This window comes from Pithys albifrons, chromosome 1 (genome assembly GCF_047495875.1).
Source record: "Pithys albifrons albifrons isolate INPA30051 chromosome 1, PitAlb_v1, whole genome shotgun sequence".
NCBI classification, from domain to species: Eukaryota; Metazoa; Chordata; class Aves; order Passeriformes; family Thamnophilidae; genus Pithys; species Pithys albifrons.
Genome location: NC_092458.1, coordinates 118996307 through 119019694, shown reverse-complemented (window position 1 = coordinate 119019694; position 23388 = coordinate 118996307). Strand labels below are relative to the sequence as shown.

The 23388-nt window shown below is 43.2% G+C and overlaps 1 protein-coding gene across 2 annotated transcripts in view; it reads right to left on the bottom strand.

Moving 5' to 3' along the window:
- USP9X (ubiquitin specific peptidase 9 X-linked) overlaps positions 1–17964 on the bottom strand; it is a 102624-nt gene extending 84660 nt beyond the window's left edge. The window contains exon 1 of one of the 2 annotated variants that reach the window (XM_071565605.1): positions 17586–17964. The gene's annotated coding sequence lies outside the window, so the exon portion shown is untranslated. The remainder of the gene's footprint in view (positions 1–17585) is intronic. The other variant, XM_071565597.1, reaches the window with a different exon arrangement.
- Positions 17965–23388: the final 5424 nt, after the last annotated feature.

Genomic DNA, 23388 nt, shown 5'->3' with positions numbered 1-23388 from the left:
TCAATAAATATAAAAAATGCTATTAAATGCATGCACTAAAACCTAAGAAAAGCACATCTAGTAAGTCTGGAAAATGCAGAAATCTATTTTAAAGGTTGCTTAAATGTTTTGAACCATGACTTTCCCTTACTACACAGCCCTTCTCTTGACTACCCAACGAACATGCAAAGACATAGGCAAGACTTCCTTTTACCCTGTATTAATAGAACCAGCTACAACAGGAAACAACTTCAAAACTAAAACAACAAAAAAATCAACGTCAATATGCTCCACTCGTTTCAGTCAGACCCAATCTCGTGCTGATATTCTACATTTTTTCCAGTTGTGCTGCACTTTATTTATGCAGGAACTGGCCTTCTACAAGCCAAAAATGTGTTCTGGGCAATACAGCCAGTTAGGATTGAGAGGATGCTGCAGGTCCAACCAAACCTCAGTCCTTTACAAGCAGCCATAGAACTCCACAGGCAAGGACAAATCTTGGCTTGATGTCCACATTTAAGTAAAGCTCTGGATGAAAAGGAATACACAGCCCATCATCTATGGAGTAATTACTGTTAGAACACATCTACTCATGACTGCTTCAAGAAAATAGTATGTCTACAGTTTGCACCAAGGACTGATTAAATGCTCTTGATCCCTTCTTTCTGACTAATGAATTCTTAGTCTGGTCATGGCCACATTAAATACTCCAAGGTGTTCAACCAATTCTAAAATGGATGTGATAGTTACACCTCTCCAAGCCATACAGCAAAGGTCACTGTCCAAAACACTAAGAATCCTGTTTGCTCCCTGGAGCACTAATCCAAATGCCAGTAATTGCAATATATTATGCTATTAAGGTTTTTTTAAAAGATTTAAACTTACTTAATTTTAAAAGGCAATAATTAACTTTTAATGTTACTTTATATTCAATTTGTCAGCTCTGTCTTTTTGTTCCAAAGTACATTATTATTAGATCCTCAAGTCAATGGGAAAAATCAAAATACATTCTCAGTATTACAAGTAGCAAAACATACAGGCTTAGTTTCACTTCAGCAGTGAAGGCTTTTCTCAGCAAAACATGAATTTTTACCACAATGTGCCAGGATACAGAAGTTTTAAAATTTCTGAGCATTGAGGTATCAGTGACTTCCTACTTGGAATGAAACATGTTGGGACAGGATGGACCATAAAGTCTGAAAGAAACAACAGACCAGACACAGTAACTGTGCACAGCAATAGACATCTCTGGTTTCTCTGCATGAGAATGCAGACAATTAAGCCAACAACTCTTGCCAATTAATATTATCCATAGGAACAGAGAGATGTAAACTGTATTCCTGTACTGGCACTGACAGCTTTAGATTCTATTACAACAACATCTGGCAGAGGTTCAGAAAACAACTGGACAGTTGAACAGGTTCAGTTTCCCAATGGAATGACTCTTTAAAGCTGTTACAGGAGATCACACGGGGTTATGTGCTAATGCAAGCAGAAAACATCTCAGTTTTTCTTGCACTTGTAACAAAATGTAGTTTTGGATAAACTTATTGCAATGTACTAACAAACCAGAATGATGTAATTTTTTCCTTATGCAATTCATTTAATACATGGTCTCCAAGTTTATTCTAAATTATTGTCCTTATTCTTTAGCTAATAGGAATTTCCTAGTGCACATCTATGATTATGGATCGTAATTGATACATTTAAATCATTCAAGCAACCACCACATAAATCATTAAATAAACATTAAACATCTCAGCCTCTTCTGCCATGATATTAAGTAATATCTCTGCTCTGAATTTAAATACAAAAAATACATCAGTTATAACAAAAACCTCAGTATCTAATATTTATAATACAATATATTAAAACTTATAGTAATTATTTTAATATCAGAAAACCTGGGTAAGCTGCACTCAGAGAGTTTTATAACATGATCAAGAATCCAGAATCTGCAGACTTAACTTCTAATATATCTTGAAAAATGCAACAGAGTCCAACACAGCACAAAAAGGAATGGAGTGGAGAAGGGGGAATGAAGAAAAGGAATCAAACCCCCATCTCTGGAGATAAAACCACTTAGTGAATCTCATAACCACTAATGCAACTTCCTACAGTCTAATAAATAAGATCAATTTCATACTTTCCTTTGCCATAAATGTGAGAGATATTAGAAACCACCTGAATTTCTGTACTTGTCTTATTAAATTTACAGGAAAACAAAAGGAGGTTTAAAAACATTAAATCTCTGAGTGCACCCAGAATAATTAACATAATTTTAACAAACAGGGACAACATTCCCAGCCAAACCCCTCACCTATTAATCCTCAATTCCAAACTACTCAATATGACCAATGACAGAGACAAAACTACAAAGTCACTGATAAATCTTGCCCATGGCACCCAAACTAATGAGGGGATAAGAGCAGGAACAAGTCACAGGGTAACGGATCACCTGGTAAGCCTGGAACAATGGAATGTGCACCAACACAGCCAAGTGTCAGGGCATTCCACTAAAAAATAAGGACATGTAGAAAACTTGGTATGTATTGGGGAGCAAGGCAAGAACATGGCTCTCTAGAAAAGCAGCTGCACAGGAACACCAGACTCACACATTCACAGCAAGCACAAATCAAGTGTTTTTAACAGAATTACACAATTTTGGTTGCAGAACTAATAAGAACCTCGTGAATTGCAGCCTTTTACATCCAGGCAACAATATACAGCAGACAAAAAGTTCCCCTCCACACCAGTTGGCTGCCCCAGTAAGATGAGCCTGCAATGTGATGATTCAAATATCTGAGCCACTTACAGGCCTGGCCACAGAGCAGAACATCAGAGACCAGCCACGTCCAAAGGCAGCCGAGCTGTTCTGGGAAATAACTAAGGAAATAAAGATGTCTTTCTAAGACTGCTATTTCTATCTCTCCTCAACTTCTGGGCCTATCAAGGAAGCAAAAGAACCAAGAGTCAGCAGGCCAGGACTACCCAAACTGTACTTGTCATTGGCACTTCCCTCCCCAGAATGCAGTGACTGCCAACCAGGCACACACAAAACCAGGAGGAGCAGGGAGGGCACCCACCTTTTCCTCCAAATGCTGAGAAGAGGTACAGCATTTTCTGCACATGACACAGAATCCCCTCCTTGGTTCTCAAGCCCTGAGCTATAACAAAGGTATTATTTCATGCCAAGAGCTGCTGTGCTGTGGACTTTGAGAAGAGAACCAACACAACTAACATGTGTGCTCTGCTGATCCTTACCCAGCCATGCAGGGAAAGAGCTCTTGGCTGCTTGAATTAGCACAGAGAGCTGAGAGGAGCAGCTGATACCTCTGCCACAGATACACAGCTACACCTTCAATTAAAAGCAATGTATTTCCACAAAAACATCTTTAGTTTTAACTCTTGAAGCACAAATAACAAAGAGCAACACAGTAACTGTTCTCCATACTGAGGGAGACGGGAGGATGCTGAAGGCGTTCCCAGAACTCTGGGTAACAATGAAGTCTTTGCAAACACTGCAACTCTCCCACTCAGAGGGGAAAGAAAGTCCATCTTCTAACACATGAGAAACTGAGTACTGTGACATTGTTATGGCTTTGTGCTGGAAACTGAAGAAAACAGCAGATATAAAACACAGACAAAATACATAACTAAATGGGAAGCAAGGCCTAGGCTCAATAGGTTTAAAACAAAATCCTTCTTGTAGCGTTTAAAAAAAATTACTACCAGTTGTGCACAGGCAAGAACAGTGGTTAAGTCTCCAGCATTAAAACACAAAGCCAAAAAAAGTACTTCAGCAAAGGCTCTTAAAAGGAGTTCAATCATGCCAGACAAGGAGCAGCAAATAGCACTTTCACCAAAGCCTATTTTTCTTGAAAGCAAGAACTCAGCAAGAAAGTCCACTCATACAACCCAAGAACTACACAAGCCTCTACAAGGTAATGTTACAACAGATAAAATCTGATTCTGTTAACAGGTAACCTTTTACACACTCCACTAATGAAAGAAAACAGTCTATTTTATTTGTGCTTTTCCACTGAGCAGTGCCCATTTTCGAAGAACTGCAGTCAATTAAAACGAGGCCAAAAATTTTATTTGTAAAAAGCTGCCAGTTTCACTTTTGTTTCATCTTTGAGAAGAATGTCATCAATACTACACTTTGCAGTAGCTTAAGCCAACTTGACTTTGTGTTAGAATATTTAACAGCAAAAAATGTGTTGGGGTTTTGGTTTGTTTTTTTTTTTTCATTTTTTTCAGATTTGCCATAAGTCTGAAATATTCACATCTGGACTGAAAAACTAAATGAAATGTTGATGCACCTACACAGATTTTTCCTCCAGACTTCAAACTCTCATTTCTTAACCACTTCAGAAGTTCCTTCAATTCCAATTTCAGGAATGGACTCTCTTCTTTCATGATTAAATCCTTGGACTTTTAACTTTGTAAAAGCTTTGGGGTTGGTATCAACTATTGTGAGGGCAGTGGTGAAGCCACCAACACTTATCCTGAACTCCAGTTCTGCAATTTACACAGGAACATTATATTGTTATTTCATTCTGTGATTTCTCTCTGCATCAGGTGCTGTGGGTAACCAGAGAAGAATATGAAAATTCCCAAATATGTCCTCAGAATATTCTTTTCATGAGTGATGCTCAAACCCTCAATAATTGCTAAAATCTTTTATCCCCTACATCCAGCAGAGGATCAACAGAGGACAAACTTCCTTCATGTTGTTCTCTGCTGCAGCTGCAGGGCTCCCAAAGAAATCTTGGATTTTTTAAACACAATTTTATAGGCAGGATTGATCATGCTAAAATTACAAATTATCTACCTCCTCCAATTACAGGAATAATAGAGAATGGAATTACTTTTTTCAGCTGCAAGGAAGCTCCAATGATTATCTAATCCAACTGCCTCAGGATTACAGATATTATTAACTGCAGACAAAAATCTAAAAAACTTAATTAGAAAAGTTTAAATCAAAACACTCCCTTTGATGTGCTGTAATAGACCAATTCAACTGGAGTTGGACCAAGGGTTGAACTTGATGATCTCGGAGGTCTTTTCCAACCCAATCCATTCTATGATTCTATGGATACTGTTCACAACTTCAATTCTGCCTACAGAAGAGTGAAAAAGGAAGTAACACTCCAACATTCCATCCTTGGAAGATCCCACCAAACCATGTCAATGTCCATGGCCCTGGTTTCCCCCGAGACACAGAAACACGTCGTGGCTTCCGTAATTTCTGATGAGGTTCACACATTCCATCGGTGGCTTTTGCCACCTTCCTTCTTCCCCAGGTACCTGAAGGGAAGGACATCGGCCCCTTCCACGTTCGCTCTGCCTGTGGCCCAAACCATGACGTTACTTACACTGCACTTGAGGCTTCACCAATCTCAGCACCACAAATACCTGAAATGTTGGCTACAGGCACTCAGTGGGAGAATTATGGATATCACCATAATGGTATTTTCACATGTTACTGTGCACTGCCCTGTGTCAGATCCTGCTCATGCACAGCCCCTGATGTCTCACCACGGAGCAGCCCCCGATGCCACCACTGCAATCCCTGCAGAGATTCTGTGACACAAGTGAAAAAAATCAGGCCTGGCCTGGCCCTTCTGGTTCATTTCAAATGTCCTATGGAGAATTTAATGGCTTCTCTAAACTGTTAAACACTACACTAAAGAAAGTTATTCATTTTTATTAGTATTTTCCTCTAGTATCCTGTGATATTATCAACACATTACAAAATTTTTCCTCAAAGTATAAAATCAACACAACCTATTACTTGGTTCACTGTAAGTAATGAAAGCACAGAACAGCATCTAACAAGGTATTTAGTTGGAAGCAGTTCACATTCCTCAATTGTGACAAAAATAACTGTGAAATACCTAGATATTTTGAAATGCTTTAAATTCAGATAATTTAAACATTCCCATTACTGTACTGAGACTAATTTCGAACTTTGTTGTTTGTTTTTTAAAACTCTACTTTTCATGTAATGTTTAACCAGCACAGACGAAGCACAGGAACTCAAACTCCACCGTTATCATAACCAAGAGTAATTCAAAATATCTCTAAAAAGAAAGTGATACCAGCATTAAAATTCATGTTTCCATAACTTATTCATAACTGTTTAGCAAATGTAGCCAACTAATTTTCAACACACCAACTGCCCAACTCAGCCTGGCAATTTTTCTACTGTTCCATGCCAGCCCACTGCACATAAACATTTTGCTATTTCCTACTGGCTTGTAAGAATTTCAGTCAGAAGATACTTGGCCTGAAAAGTCAAGCTTGCACAAGCTCACAGAGTGTTACCAGCTGAGAGCTCATTTATTATCATAGAATCACAGAATGGATTGGGTTGGAAAAGACCTTCGAGATCATCAAGTCCAACCCTTGGTCCAACTCCAGTCCCTTTACCAGATCATGGCACTCAGTGCCACGGACAAGCTCAGTTGAAAAACCTCCAGGGATGGGGAATCCACCACCTCTCTGGGCAGCCCATTCCAATGCCTGAGCACTCTCTCTGCAAAGAAATTTTTCTGATCTCCGACTTAAATTTCCCCTGGCAGAGCTTGAGCCCATCGTGCCCCCTTGTCCTATTGCTGAGTGTCTGGGAGAAGAGACCAACCCCCACCTGGCCAGAACTTCCCTTCAGGGAGTTCTAGACAGTGATGAGGTCACCTCTGAGCCTCCTCTTCTCCAGGCTAAACACCCCCAGCTCCCTCAGCCTCTCCCCACAGCACTTGTGCTCCAGTCCCTTCTCCAGCCTTGTTGCCCTTCTCTGGACCCGCTCCAGCCCCTCAATCTCTTTCCTGAACTGAGGGGCCCAGAACTGAACACAACACTCAAGGTGTGGCCTCCCCAACACAGAGTGCAGGGGAAGGGTCACTGCCCTGGTCCTGCTGGCCACGCTATTCTTGATCCAGGCCAGGATCCCATTGGCCTTCTTGGCCACCTGGGCACACTGTTGGCTCATGTTGAGCTTCCTGTCACTCAGTCCCCCAGATCTCTTTCTGCCTTGTGCTCTCCATTGTCTGCCTCAAACATGCCCCATCCACCCAAACTCACACAATCCATCTGCCCAAGCAGAGTGAATGCCCAAGAAATCCCTGAGCACTCTCTGTCCCAGAGAACTCGGGTAACAACTCCCCATAAATTCCAGGCCTCCCCATAGGGAAACGAGAGGTGTCAACAGAACAGCAGTTTTGTCTTCGTGCTCCTTCTGCCAACACAACATGGGCTGTGGTTTGATACAAATGCAAAAAGGTAAATAGGGGGGGAGGTCGGACAGAACAAAAAAAGAAACCCCTACAAAGTATATTAAGAAAAGGCAGGGTTAAAACCAGGAGAGTTAATTCCATTATACTCACTCCCTCCCAGAACCAAAATGTGACTCCCCTGTCCCAGAAACAGAATATTCTTGTATCCTAAAACCTATCAAAAGGTGTGACACAACCCCCTTTATTAAGAAATGCAGGAGATAATGATCAACTACTACTAAGGAGTGAGGATGGGTTTAAAAACTCTTTTGCAGCTCTGTCTAAAAACCAGAAAGTCATTAAAAAAATCCAAACTATCACACACAAAAAATCCAAAACACAAATTAATGCTGCTCTCCCTGCACTGAAAATGCTTAACTGCAAATGCCATGAACTCCTCTGCTAAAGAGCCCTCCCTTCAGTCACAGAACAGACTCTAAAAGGGGAAGGACACAGAACATGGACAATCACAGTTAGCACACAGGACAGAACCAGGATTCACTCACATTATGGCACAGATGAGTCTTGACAATGCAGAAGAGTCATAAAGCCCAGAATTTTTCTCAAGCATAATGGGTATCACAGGAAAATGCACACAGAAAGAGCTGTTTAGTGGATGATAAATGCCAGGAATGTCAGTTCTTGAACAGCACAAGTTCAGTCATGAAAGAAATATTAAGCAGCCACAGCAAATAACACCAAGCTCAAGAAGCCTGAGAAGGCAAAAGCAACAAACTGTCTTTGTCCTGGAAATTATGACAAAGCCAGTGGAATACTCAGGAGATCACAAGGAGTCAGGAAAATTAATCTAGGAGCTATACTTTGAATAATTTGACTATAAGCACACAAACTAGTGACAAGAAGGAATAAAACACAGGAGGTGGCAAAGATTTTACTTCTGTTGACAAAAAAACAAACAAAAAAACGAAAATGCCAGTTAGGAAACTGTAAACAAAACTGTACAAGTCAAACATTACCTGAAAATTCAGGTAAAAAAACCTGGCACGAGAGCTGACAAAGCCTGAGTAGCTGAGCACAACAGCTCTATGCACTGTGACAGGCAACATCATGACTCTTTCACAACACAAGTTTTCATTTAACAAAATTCTAAGGCTGCCTGACAGTCAGACAGAACACGGTCTCTGCATTTGTCAAAGGCTCGATTTGTCATTTTTCTCCTACCTAATTGGAATTTTCAGAGTAATCTGGTTTCCACTGTAATTTCATTTCCATCAAACTAAGCCCCCTGGGTAAACAGTAATCAGCTGAGGCACAGGGAAGAAAAATTGTCCATACCTTATTTGTTGCAGAAGTTAAATAATGTTTTATAAGGGAAGAAACAGAACTGGAGAAGTCAAAGGGAAATCTCTGGGTTATAAGGCAGTAATAAGAACTCCCAAACAGTTAATTTTGTTTGTGTCTTGTTCATATACGTTGCTGGAGAAACTACAGGTAATTTTTCAGATTAACCTTTTCATCCTCCTCTCACTGTTCTGGGTACTGAGATAAAAACAAAACTGAGAAAGAAGGAGGGAGCAGAACAGCAACTTAAGCCAACGAAACACACGCCTGTGACACTTGAACATTGAACAAAAATCCAGAGAAGTTACAAGAGGTATTTTTGAAGTTTACAGCCCCTGTGCCTCAGTTCATCTGTAAAATAAAAGACAACACAAGCCTTTTGATTAATGTTTGGGTAATGTACAGGATGAGAATTAGAAGACTCTAAAGAACCTATCAAGTTTATCAACAGAGGAATAATTCTTCTCAGTGTAGGATTTAGACTGATGTAACACATGCATTTACAGAAGGAATTCCAGAGATAAAATACTGAATGACAGGGCCAGGAGTTGGACTCTACCGTCCTGATGGGTCCCATCAGTCGGCATAGTCTATGATTTTATGACAATTCCATCTCTCTTCCAGACTAAGTCAAGGATCCAACAGAAAGAAGAGTCCATCATTTGGTGGGAGAGAAGGGAACACTTCTGACCTGGGGAAGGGGGAATGGTTATAAATTGAAAGAGATTAGGTTTAGACATATTAGGAAGAAAACCTTTACTATGAGTGTGGCGAGACCCTGGAACAGGTTGGTGAGAGCCTGGAAGAGTTCAGCGAGAGCCTGGAGCAGGTCAGAGAGCCTGGAAGAGGCTGCCCAAGAAGCTGAGGATGCCCCATCACTGCAAGTGTTCAAAGCCAGGTTGGATCAAGGGATCCAGGACCTTCCCCCATAAATGGTAAAGTGCTTATACAAACCACGACTCGTCAATTCTCTTTCCAAGGCTCTTTATATCATGTTTTGCACTAACACAACTTCAACTTCATTGAGCCAACTGATAATTTGACTCAAAAATTAATAATGGGGGCATTTTAAAAAGTAAGTATCTAGTTCTGCTAAAGAATCCACTCTGAAATACAACAAACTCCACATCCTGATGAAATGATATGTACTAGAGCTGGGAAAAAAACAAACTTTTCAGTCACATTTATCAATAAACAGTGCAAGAATAAGGTACCTTAAACATCAACTTCACAATAAAAAAATTTGCCAAAACAAACACTCAACTGATCATACACACCCTGTGACAAGCTGCTGTCTGTAAAGCAGACACTTCCTTCACAGCAAGGAAGTCTCTCCAAGGTGTAGAACTGACCTCACCAGTCCTGGTGAAACACAACATGAGCTATCCAGAAATAGGAGAGACAAAGCAACCCCCTTTAAAGCAGATTATTAACATCAGACCAACCAGGCAAGCAGGAGCAAACTACAAAAAATTAAACAAACGAACAAAAAATCCTTATTAAGAGAAAACATTACAAAAATAATTTAAGTATCTTGAGAGAAAACAAACATTTCCAGAGCCTATGTAAGAAGCAAAGTTTTTTATACCTACAGAGACATACTATCAAAACAATGTCTTCACAATTCCTACCAGGAGACAAACAACTGCAACTTAACTATGTAAATGTTAATATGGTTGTTTAGGCTTTTCTTCCCCTCCACCCCAACTCACATTTCTGACATGAAGTTCTAAGAAAATAAATTCATCAAACACACTAAAGAAACTGATTATGTCAAAGATATGCAATAAAGAATTCTAGTGGATAATTGCCATTTAGAACTTAAATTACATACAATTATAAACTCCCATTTAAAGCAAGATTTTGCTGTTAGACAAACTGAAAGTAGAACTAAAGGGTTGGGCTTCATTTTATGTGTGAACTACCACCATTTATCGCATTTTCACACCCACAGAGAACGGCAGGGGCTCCTCAACACTGCAGCACTCTCAGACTGTACTTCAGGTGCAGCACCACAGTGTAAGCACACACTTCAGAGAACGAAGCAGGAGAGATTTTGATTCTCTGCTCTCAGCTGTTACTTGTTGCTGGTCTAGATGACTGCCCAGCTTGCACAACATCTCCGCCTTCCAGTGCGACACTCAAACCTAAGTACACACAAAACGTATCAAGCACAAACCAGTATCAAGTACAATTTCAGCTTTAGAAAAACATGACCTTCTGAAGTGCTGTCTGAGGATCAATCAACAGTGTGTTTGAATCTCTAAACCAAACTCTTTATTTTGGCTTCTACTTGCCAACAACAAAACTAAACTAACCACTATCCTCCCCCAGCTGCCTCCAGGCAACACACCCAGAGTTGCTACTGGTCCTAAATATTCGCACCATTATCAGAAAAGTGATATGAATGAAAAGGAAAAAGTGATGACAGGATGCATTACCAAATCCTCCTTCATCTGGTTAAAAACCCCAGAAAGGTGCAGGAAAGTGAAAAACATCAGTCACACACCTGCTGACCAGGGGATGGTACTGATCACACTGGGCTCTTCCACAGGTGAGGACACACCAGCTCACAGTGAGGTTTCACCACCACCGAGTTCACCTTGCTGCATCCATTGCCGTATAAAAAAAACCAAAAAAACAAACAAGCAAACAAAAAAGACTGAAACAAACAAACCCCCCTTTGTTTTCCCAATCTTAGAAATGGAAAGGGAAAAAAATAATGGCTTTCCAAATGCCACAAGGGAAATTCATGTTTCAAGCTACATCTTCATGAGACAAGAAACAAACTGTCAGCCACTGTGAGCCAACTGGCTGAACCGCTTCAAGAACAGGAACAGGAAGGATTTTCAGGCCATTTTCAGGTTGTGTTACTGCGTAATTACCAGAGTTACCGCGAAGACACCCCGACACAGCAAGAGAGCTACAAAGCACTTACGGAATCTGACATTATCACCTCACCTGGGGAACAGTCAGTACATCATCCCAGAAAGTCCCGTGCATGTGTGTGTGCCCGCAGGTGTGCTCAGACACACAATCACACGCATCCAGGGAAAAGCATCCAGGGATTTTAAGGTCCCACTGTGATTAATAAAAGAGTGTCTGTAAGACAGGTCAAGACACATGCAGGGCTGTGCAAAACTCAAGAATGAAACTGCAGAACAAGCCCCCAGAGTTTCATCTTCAAGCTCCAGAGGATTTATGTCACAATTTAAAAAAAAAAAAAAGGAAATCCTCACAGCTAAAAGATTCAGGAAAACACATTAAAAGGAAACGTAAGAAATCACTGAACAATCAACATTCTACTTCTAAATCAGAAACCTACAAAGTCTAATATAAAATATTGCTTAAACTATAGCCTAAGGTTTTAGTTTATAAAAATTTTGGTATTTCACCAACCTATTCACTTATAAATTAAGCTAAGCAGATACACCTTTCTTATTTAACTTTAAAATTTATTACCTTGTCCTGTTAAAATTTAATCAAAACCACACTGAAGCACTTTATTATTGTTAAGACAGCAGAAAAAAATAAACACCAAATGATTCAACGCTCATTTACTGAGATCCCATATGTTTTGACAACAATGTTCATTCTCATCTTACATTAGAAGAGACTTTTCTTCCCCTCATTGTCAGTTTTTATTTCTGAACAAGAGACCCGAAGTCCCACCCACAGCCAGCACAGCCTGTCCCCACAATCCCTCCCACACCACGGGGCCAGCAGGGACACTCCTCTGGTAACAGAGGGATCACACCTGACACACGCACTGGGGTTTTCTTACCAAACACATTTCCGAACAATCTTTATTTCTCCTTTCATCATTTCAGATTAGTACAGCCAAGACCACCCTAACACAAAACAAAACCTTTTTCTCTTCCCTCAACCAGCCCTGCAGAAGCAGGTTAAGCACCAATTAAGTGACTTAAGAAGTGAAGTCCATGGAATTTGGAATGCACATTTTTCTGTCATTCCATGTTCCTGTACAGCTGTTAAAAAAAAGTGCTACTCGTCTTAAAGGCTCTTCTAGGGATAATTTTCTATTACTTGAGCTTTGGGCATTTTACATGAAAGCTTAATGAAAAGATAGCCCTGAAATTTCCTCCAAGTACTTTTCATTATTCTGAAGCACTCATTTCAACACTTTGTTAAAAAATATTAGGGAAGTCTTTTGCAATTTATAGCAGAGAGAAGAGGACATGAGGAAACTAAAAGGAGTTGCATGTTTGTGTCTGGCCTTCAACAGTCTGGAATCTCAGCCTAAGAACAGAACTTGGAAATAAAGCACAGATCTCCAAGGAATGATGCAATGTGGAATTCCCCTCTTCTGAGTAAATCCACAGCTAAATGCAACTACCAACACTATGATTTTCTGAGACGTCCATGCAAAGGTCTCTATGCAAGAAAATGTTATTTCCCTGTTGGCAGTTACGTGTGCAAGGGAGGCTGAATCACCAGACAGGGCTACACAGCGGGTCTGTAAGCACATCAAGGATGCTACAAATAAAAGCTTGCCATAGCAGCATTCCTGACAGTCATCCATCACTTCCAAAGCCTTCAGTCAAACTTCATGGGAAAAAAGGCTGAAAATACAGCATTCAAAGTACAACTAGATCTTAAATCCACATCCCATGGATCCTTTCAGAGCTCTACTAACACAGAGTTCAGTAAAAGCCAGTAATCATTCTCACAGTTAATAGCAACTGATCCTTGAAGAAAACTGCACATCAACAGTGTTCCTTAGGAAAGTAACCTTGGGAACATACCTGTGTCCAAATGGTTTTCACTCCCAGCATTATAATCCTTATTTGAAAACACATCAACAGCTGACAACCAAAAAGTTTTGGTAACAAGCAGACTGAATCCAACTCTGAAATAAAATGAGCAACTAATGGCTTCTTGTAAAACGAAAATTAGAAAATTCACAACAGAAAATGCAAAAAGAACCTGGTTATACTGTTAAGTCCCCTCAGGAAAAGAAAAAAGTGAAGCAAAAATATTTTACACTAAGTCACAATTGGCTACTTTAAGACGTTATTTACTCTCCTCCCCTCCCCTACAAGGGGCACAGTTACTGACAGCTCCCCTGTAGTGTTACCAACACTCCACTTTAAATTACTTCACCAAACCAGACCTAAAGACAGTTCTCAAAGCATCAGTGGGCTCAAGTGGACACTGGAAGGCTCCAGTTGACATTTTGAGGGTAAAGTCGTGACAGAACAGCTTCCTGCCACTGTCTGTCCATGCAAGACTCTACACAAAACATCCAAGTCACAGCCGGTTCTGTGCAGAGGGAACCTCTGCTAACCACGCTCTCAGGTCACATCCCAGCCTTAAGCACAAGAGGGACAGACAACACAATGTAACTTCTGAAAAAGTAACTCAGAATGAATTACAGTTTTGTAATAACAGTGTGAGAACATTAAGATGTTCCTACCTTAGTAAGAAAACAAAACCTGGATTTAATATATGAAAATATCACTGTATTTCTCTAACACATGAATCTAAAGTAGCTCAAACTTCCCAGGCAGAAAAATTCAAGCCCCGCTGCCTGCAAGCAAATGTTTATGGAAGACCTTCCTTCCATCCCTCCCCTCTGTTATGGAATAGCACAACAATGCTCAGGTCTATTAAAAAGTGAAAGCAACTCTGTGTATTCACACACCACAAACATCAGTGTGATGTCAGACAAGTTCACAGGAACAGCACACAACTTGCCAGCTTCCCAAAAGACAAGGACTACAGCAAAGACAGACACTGCCAAGCTGTCTCCCAAAACAAACCCACCAGTACAGCTTTAAATTCTGAACCCTGATTTTAAACAAGTGTGATACAGGTAATGAAACTGCACACAGACACACAGAGGCTGGAGAGAAAACATCCATGTTGTCAGAAAACTTAAGATACCTGAACAAGAGAAACCAGGCCCACGAGTTCAGACTAATATTAATACAAACATCCAAGAAACGACTGTTCAAGGGACACAAAAGCCTTCACTGTAAAACTGCTCAAATTAACACAAAATCCAGCAAAGTTTCTTACATCTTCAGACACCCCCTTCACACTGGTCTCTGCAAGTGCTGCACAAGCAAGGCTACTAGTTCAATTAAACAACTGTTTGTGACTACAGGAGAAAGAATTAAAGTAAGTGCAATAGTTTCAGGGGAGTTGTGGGCTTTGACTCTTTAAAAAAATTTACTTTAAGTTAAAAACAGTGAGGAACACCTTTGACTCATCCACTTCACAAATGAGACGATCCTGATCAGTATGTTTTTAAAATATACATTCTAAGAGACCTAAAAGCTTCAGGTATAAAACAGTATTTCTAAATAGCCAATAATAAAAAGGTGTATGTAAATATATCTCACTCTCTATATATCTGCACACAGATATCTACACAGTACTGCTGAACACAAAAGGACTTTTCATTGAAATACCTGAAATAAGTTCTGAACTTGTCTAAACCAGAGCAGGAATAACAGAAAAACATTCCATGTATTTTCAATACACACTTGACAGACAGAACTTCAAAGCCATTTAAAAGTAATTTGTTCAAACTAATAAATAACTGAATTCCTACCCATTTTTACCTGGGGTTGCACTCACTCAAAGTCCTAAACTAATTGCAATTTCAAATGTAAGATGCCTTGGAACTAAGGTATTACAGGCACCTTTATTTTCTTAGAAGCCTATTTAATTTTGCAAAACAAGACACTAACCCACTATTTTAGTTTATTCTGAATCTCTTCTAAGAATTTCAGAATATTAGTAAAATGCATAAACCAGAAGTGTGCCTGTAGAACAGAGAGCAGTTGGACTGGGCTATTTCTGAGTACAAATGCACCACAATGTGGGGAAGAAAACGTTTATGTGAGGGTGACAACGTTCCAGAGAGACAGAACAACAGCTTTGCTACCACTCTCCTTATTGATCGCCACCTTCTGATGTTGTCTTCCTGTCAGTCCCACAGACACAAGCACTGCCAAAAGGGCAAATCCTGCACGGCATGAAGCAGCAGCCAGGAAAGATTAAGACAGAAGACACCCAAAATAAATACCATTCACACAAACTACACAAAAGTAGAAGATACATTAGAGAAGAGAAAGTTACTATGATACAATCTTACATTTATTTCCAGTGAACTCTCCCCTGCCCCCTCCCTGTAAACACACTGACAACTTGAGCTTCTTCCACTGCAGCTTTATAATTATGTTGTTTCTGTTCACGGCCATCACTAAACATCACCGTTGTTCACAGTATTGCAACAGAACAATCAATACATGTATTTTATACACCTCCCTGAAATCCTTGGTATTGGCTACTGTAGTTTGTTGGTTCAAAGAATAAACATTACTTCACCTCCAAGAATCAAAGGCATGACATTAAAAAAAAAACAAAAAAGCCCAAGCAAACAAACAATAAAACCCCAACTCCCCCATGTGTGACTTGGGTTTTACTGAAATAAACACGTTACTTTATCAGCAACATTTCTCAAAGCAAAACCTCAAAGTATCAAGAATAAAGTTGGCTGCCTACAGATTTCTGTCACTCCTAAATCTTTCTTACTAGGGACAACGTTTCAGTTCCATAATCAATAAAGGTCAATCCCCCAAACACCCATCAACACTCCCTCCCTAAACAAAACGATTTTACCAACCATTTGTCAGGCATTTGAGAAGCTGCTGAAAACCACGGGGTTACCGAGTCCATCTATCACAGCAAATGTTGACACTAGTAGCTTAAGAATGCATAATAATATTTAAATTCAACAACTTTTATAAAAATACAGGCCCCAGTTCTGCAAGTAGGTCAGCAGAAGTGGGCCTTGTGCTGTCTGCGAGCCTGTGACTTCAGAGGGTCTTTGGGCTGATACAAACGCAGTGACACAAATACAGCTGCAGAACTGTGACTATAAACCGAGTCGCACAGATAGCACGAAGACAGCTCAGACAGACACAACATGTCTGCAGAGAGCCTGGGAGTCCTTTGAGCATTAAATTAGAACAATTCCTTTCTGAAAGATTTTTTTCTTTCCCCTGTACAGTTGTGTGTTACTGTGAAGCTTCTAAATACTTCACTGGACTTCTCAGGGAGGAACCTGAAAATGAAATATGGCATCTTAAAAACCAGCTGAACATCTTTGGATGTTTCCACGAGAACAAAACCACCAATTTTCAACGGCTATTCCCTCTGTGCACCAACACGGCTGCACCAAGTGGGACGGCACACGCTAACACAGTGATAACCAACACACAAAAACCTCAACAACCCAAACAACAGGCGAGGACAACAACAGAGAATATCCGCGGTCAAGCTGCACACAACTACCCCCGTGCACACCTTGGGGAGAAAGGGCTGTAGCGCCTGAAACAAATCGCTACAGACAACCCCTAAGGCACGACTGCTCCGAGGAGCAGCGGCACGGTGGACTAGAGAGGGAATCAGATGAAAAAGCCACGAATGCTTTTTGTGCATGGACGCAGGGCCGCTGGAAGCCGAGGCCAGAGGAGTGGCCTGCGTGTTCGCGGTGTTTACAGCGGGCGTGAGCGAGCTGGGGCCGGTGCTTTTCATTGAGCCCGTCGGGAAAGCGCCTCGGCAGGGCCTGATTTCCAGGCGTCGCCCGGGCCTACGCGGCCCCAATCACTCCACCTCAGTAATGGCGTTCGGGGCGAAGGGAAGCGAGAACCCGGCGAGGCGGTGCCGGTGCAGCCCTGGGGGCCGCGCCGGGCCCTGCTGGCCGCGGGGGCACGGCCGGAGGGCCCCGCCGGGCCGGGCCGAGCCCGCAGCGCTCCGGGCGCTCCCCCCCGCCGGCCGCCGGTGATGAGAAGCCGTCAGCCATTTTCCCTCGCCCTCCAAAACACGGCGGTGCGGGCCCGGCACGCCGAGGCTGAGAGGGAGACGCCGCGGCCGACCCGCACTCCGCGGGGCCCGGAGCCCCCCGCTGCCCCTCCCGCCGCGCCCCGGCCCGCCGAGCCCCGTCCCCGGGGAGCGCCGGCCCCGCCCGGCCCCGCGCTCCGCACTCACCCCCGCACCGCTTCCCCTCGTCCCGCGGCGGCTGCTGCGGCGGCCCGGAGCCCTGCTGGGCGCTGCCTCATGCCCGGCGGCCGGCGGGGCACGGGCTCATGCCAGGCCGCGGCTCCGAGGGGGCGGCTCCGCTGCCGCGGTTCCCCGCTCCGGTGCGCTGCGGCGCCAAGCGCGAAGGGCGAATCGGCCGTCGCTGACCCGCGCTCCGGGTGCCGGCCCTGGGCGCTCCGCTCTCTCCGGGGCGTTTTTCCTGCGTCACCAGCTGCTGCCCGGCGGCGGCGGCGGCGGCGGCCCTGCCTGAGCTCGGGCTGGGGCTGGGCCGGGGCCTGCGCGCTCCGCTCCGCCCCGTCCGGCACCGGCGCACGCGGGGGGGGTGGGGGCGGACGCGCGCCCGGGGCTCGGCCGGGCGGGGGCGGCGGGGCTGGGCCGGGGGCTGCGCGCTGAGGGTTCGACGGGCACAGACAGACAGACGAACGGACGGACGGACGGGGGGAGGCGGCGGCGGCTCCTCGGGCTCCCGGCGGCGGCGCAGCCGCGTCTGGCGGAGCCCCGTGGGCAAGATGGCGGCGCCGGCAGCGCCTCCCGCACCCAGCCCGGCGGCGGCTCCGCCACCTGTGCGCGCGTGTGTGTGTGTGTGTGTCCCACACCGGGGCTGCCGTGCGTGTGTGCGGGGGTGGGCGGCGGGGCGGGACAGACACACGGACACACAGACGGACGGACGCGGGGCCAGCGCCGGGCCCGAGCGGCGGCCGTTGGGAGGGCGGGCACGCGCGCGCGCTCCCCCCTCTCCCCCTTTGTGCCCCCCCCCCGGCGGCGGGCGCGCGCGGGGGCCCGGATGATGACGTCAGGGCGGTGACGATGACGTCAAGCCGCTGCCGCCTCCCGCCGGGCGATCCGGGATGGGAAGGGATCGGGATCGGGATTGGGATCGGGGGCTGCAGAACGCCGGGGCTGCCGTGGGTGCGGGCGGAGGCGGCTCCGTTGCCTCAGAACAGACACGGGAGCGGCGCCGTCAAACAGCCGGACGCGGCTTTTGTTCCTGTCGCGGCGCCCCCGGCCCGGCACAGCTCGGGGAGCACTCGGAGCACACGGAGGGGCTTTGGGGTGCCCCATGCGGGGTTACTGGTTGGGATCGGTGATCCTGGGGGGGGTCCCGTCACACTTTTTTTTTCTTTGCTACGTCTTCATTTTATGTGTTCGTTTGTGACCGGAGTTTGAAGCCCAGACTGTGTCGGTGCTTTATGTGGCGATTGTGGAGATTTAAAACCTGGATTTAAAACCTGGGGGAAAAAATGGGAAAAGATGCCTTGTGAAAGGACGGAAGTTTTGGGAGGTGTGGGGAACTCGAGCAGTGCCTGAACCGGTGCTGAGTGTTAAAACTTGGTTGTGATAATGCCAAGGTCATGGATTCAATCCCCTGTATGAGCCATTGACTTAAGAGCTGGACTCGATGATCCTTGTGGGTCCCTTCCAACTCAGAATAGTCTGTGATTCTGTTTTGTTGGTCCATGTTCCAGGGTCAAAGTCTCATTTTAACAACATCATTCAAGAATGTCAGAGCAGGCAGTGAAAGATGCAGCATCCAGCTGCAAACAGGGGCGGAATTTGGGCTGCACGGGTTGGAATTTGCTCGAGAGGCTCGGGCTGACAGCCTTAACTCTCATGCAAAGTGTTTTTAGCTTTTGGACCACTCAGTGGCAAAAGTGAAAATCTGATCGCTCATTGCAGGAGTCTGAACAACACTGGAACTGGGTGGGTGTTCTTCAGTAAAAAGCTACAGCTCGAAGCCAAGTGGTGATAACTTCTGATATTTCTCCAGTGAACAGAGTAATTTTTCTTGCTAATCACTCGATGGTATTATTTGGGAAGGAAATCTGAAGTATATTTCTGCATTAGCTACTCAGTAAACAAAACAAGGGATGCAGCTGCTTCACTGTACAAATGCAAGTTTGTTTACTGGAGGAATAGCCTTACATGCATTTTCTTCAGCAATAAAAACAAGCCATAACCATGGTGAAAACCTGCAAGTGTGAGCCTGTTCATGTTTGGGTTGGAGACATTGAGCTTTCCTTCCCCACTGTCGAGCTCTTCACTGTTTGTGATGACTTACAGAGGCACAACTATGCCTCCAACAATTGGAGTTGTTTATATTTTGACACCTACCCTTAAAAATAAACTGCTGCATTTGTGATGGTCATTTCTTTTTATTGTTAAATGAACGCTTGTTTTAACGACAGGCCAAATAGTGTGTTCCTTTTAACTACTGTAGCTTTTTTGGCAGAGCCAAAGAGTGACACATCAGTGGATTTTTATAATGTGGGCAATTGTCCACCAAGAAATTGACTGTCAGTTCACATAAAAGTCAACAACAAAAAAAAAGATAGGAACAATACTTGTGGAAACAATGGTGTTACAACTTGTGGCAAGTATTCCCTCTTGGGAAGAAGTGTTCCTTCAGCCAAGAGAAGGACTGAAAGCTTTGATTATTTTAATTGAAACCTTAGTTTTGGAACAAACCATAAACCGATTCCTCTTCAGCTTTCTGGGACCTTTGCTGGTATTTTTCTCATTTTAGGTTCTACTTTATATACATTTTGCAAAAGCAGTGAGATACAAGACGAATTTTGTACTTGCATGGGGAAAAAAACTATTCCTGTTTATGTTTGACCTGCTAGCTGGTTGAAAAGCATTTTCTGGAGTGCTTTGACAGAGCAGCAGTTCCTTGTAGCCACACTAATCAAAGGTCACTGGGCTGAAGCACACAGCAGTTTAAGATATTGGGAGAACAATGGTACTGTGTGGTTCCTGAACAGGCAAACTGCACACAGGCCTCTGACTGGGGAGTTCTTCCCGTTTGCTGCTCTGTGCTCAGGGTTCTGCTTTTCCCTGGGGGATTTGCCGTGGCTTAGGATGCTGCTTTGCCTTTGGAAAAGGTACACACCCACACATGCCCACACATACCCACACACCCCAATAAATGTTACCGGTTTGTCTTTGTGCAACAACAGTGGAAAGAACAGGATATGAGTGAGAAAAACTTCTGATTCAAGAGTATCCCTGAGATGAAGGCAGAAGTCAGTAGGCACTTGCAAAACTCCCAGATTGCTCCAAAGTGTCCACACAGAGAACTAAGAATAATTTATTCCTCAGTAGTCGTCCTGACTAATTCCCCGCTGTACACAACCACTGGTGTGATTGGAAATGCCTTTGAGACGTCTTTAATTCAGTGTGAAAATGTGGGGAGTGGAAGTGTTTCCCTGCAGGCTTCCCAGCCCCGGCTCTGCTGCCAGAGCCTCTCAAATAAAAAGTGAAACCAGTTGTGAACCAGCTGGTCATGTTGCTCACTGATTAACCCAAAATGAAAAACAACATTCTGGCAAGGGAATTATTCAGAACTTAGTAGATCTGTATGTCAGTGGGTACATTTATCCACAGTTCTTAAACTCTGATTGGTGCCACATTGCTCCACAGGTAGACAAAAATAAAACTTGCAACACTGCTATGCAGAGTAAAACGATAGAGCTTTGCAAAGGGTAGCACAGAAGAGCAGAAACAGATGAGAGAAACCAGAATTTTACCACAGACCCATGAAGGATAATTTTTTTTCCTTCTGGCTCAGCCCCTTGGATGCTGCATTACACACAATCCACCAACCCTCAGAAAACAACAGGTCATGTAGCAGATAGAAGAGTTCCTTCTGAAAACAAATAAATACTGCTTGAAAATCAAACAAGGCACTGGGCATTGAGATTTGTTCTAAGGGATCATGTTGAGGATCAATCTTACATAATTTTCAATATTTTTGGGCCCAATCCAGTACCTCATTTAAGTACATGAGTAGTGCTCTTGGTTTATCTGTTTTTTCATTGACTTATTTAAGCCTGTGTGTGAGTGCCAGTAAGGGAAAGAGTACTTTGTGCTTGCCCAAGTCTTTGGTTTATGCAGTATATATTTTGGCTAGTATTTTGGCAATCATGACATGCATGTAGATGTCACTTTGTACAATATTGGATCAGAAAAGAACTCTCACAATTGTAATTCCTACTGTAAAGTGTAAATGTATCATAGCAGTCACAGAACACTACAGAGATGATTAAATGATATTTTCATACTGGGAATAATGAGTCCCAGGTACAACACACAAGTGGTATGGTGGTATCAGACCATATCTGATACTTTGACAACCGCACTCAGTGCACGAGTCTTTGTGTACCATTGGTTAGGTAAGGCATGAGGGAATTGAAAGATGGTTTTTCCCAGGGGCCAGGAGCACCAGGAGCATCCCAGGGCATCAAACAGGCCTGACAACCCCCACTCACCCCAGCACTCCAGCCAGGAGCAGCTGGAGGCACTGGGGCAGCCCCAGCCCCAAGAACTGGACATTTCTATACTTGGCTGGCCTGACATGGGATTCTGGGCAGGGTTGCAAGTGCCCTCGGGGCTCCTGGTGCTTTGGTGTCTTACAGCTGACATGGCAGGTTGTATCTAATGGAAAAATGCCAAGCAGCTGAGGACTTTGCATCCTTTAAACTGATAAGCAAAATCCAATAAAGTTATTCCAATAACAAACAATTAAGATAGGTGTAAAGAGCTTAGCATATAATTACTATATCTAGACACAATATATTTAGGCTTCTCTGTATGGTACAAAGTCAGGATCCAGATGTAGTAAACTTAAAAATTTGGCTCTTGTGTATGTGTTCCAAAACTCAGGTGCAACCTATAGCTTCTACACTATCCTAAGTTTAATACATTTGGGGGAGGGAGCTTGTCACCCTGAGGTATCAGACACTAATTACTGTATATACAAATTAATGTTCAAAATTAGCAAAAAAAAATCCCAGGAAAATAATGTATTAAGAAGTTGCATAAACTCTTCTGGAGTGATGCTATATCTCTTTTCTGTTACAAATAAAGGCCAAATATAGACATTTCCTTTTAGTTTCTCCTGAGATGGCTGCTTTAATCACCATTCTTCACATCAGTATAAGACTTCTCTTTATAGTAGTAACTTTTCATCTTTCAACTTTTGATTTCTGACTGCATGAGATATTAACAGTGATGTTGGAGTGGGCACGTCACTCTTGAAAGTCTCATAGAAGCAGTTAAATCCAGTTTATGCTCCGTACTTGTGGATACAAAAGAGTGATTCCTTAGATAGAAATCAGAAATTTTATAAGAAAAAGATTTTGTGGGGATGTCTGGTCTCTTACATTGAAGAAAGGATGGTATCTGATTAGGAACAATTCTGGTGATATGTGGCATTTTCACGCTATTCATTTAGTTATTCACATGCAGGTTGAATGAACAGCATGAACAGAAACTCCCAGCATGTCTACCAAATGTTTGGAAGATGTTGCAGAGACCATTTGTCAAAAAGTCTGTTTTCAGGCCCAAAAGTTTATCTCGTCCATCTTTTGGAGAGGGAGCAATTCAAAATATTTTTCCTGTCTGGTTCATTCGTAGCTGAACTGTCCTCAGATAAACCATGTGGTGTCCATGTGAAATGCATCCGTCTTGTAGGATTTGGACAGAGTTCAAGAAATTGATTTGACAACCATATGGTCCTCTTCATCCACATGAACCTTGAAGAAGTTTGACTTCCTTCCAGGCTTAAGAGTAGAGTGAGAGAAGAAGGGAGCTGTTCTTAAAACCTGTCACTGTTACTCCTAAATGTGCTAGATGAGGATGTTGTCAAAAAACTGCAAGAAATTCTGTAGATTTGTGAACTACTGCCATTTCCTCAGATTTTCTGAATGCCTCTTTGCACATGGAGTGTTTGTCATTGCACCAGTATGGACTT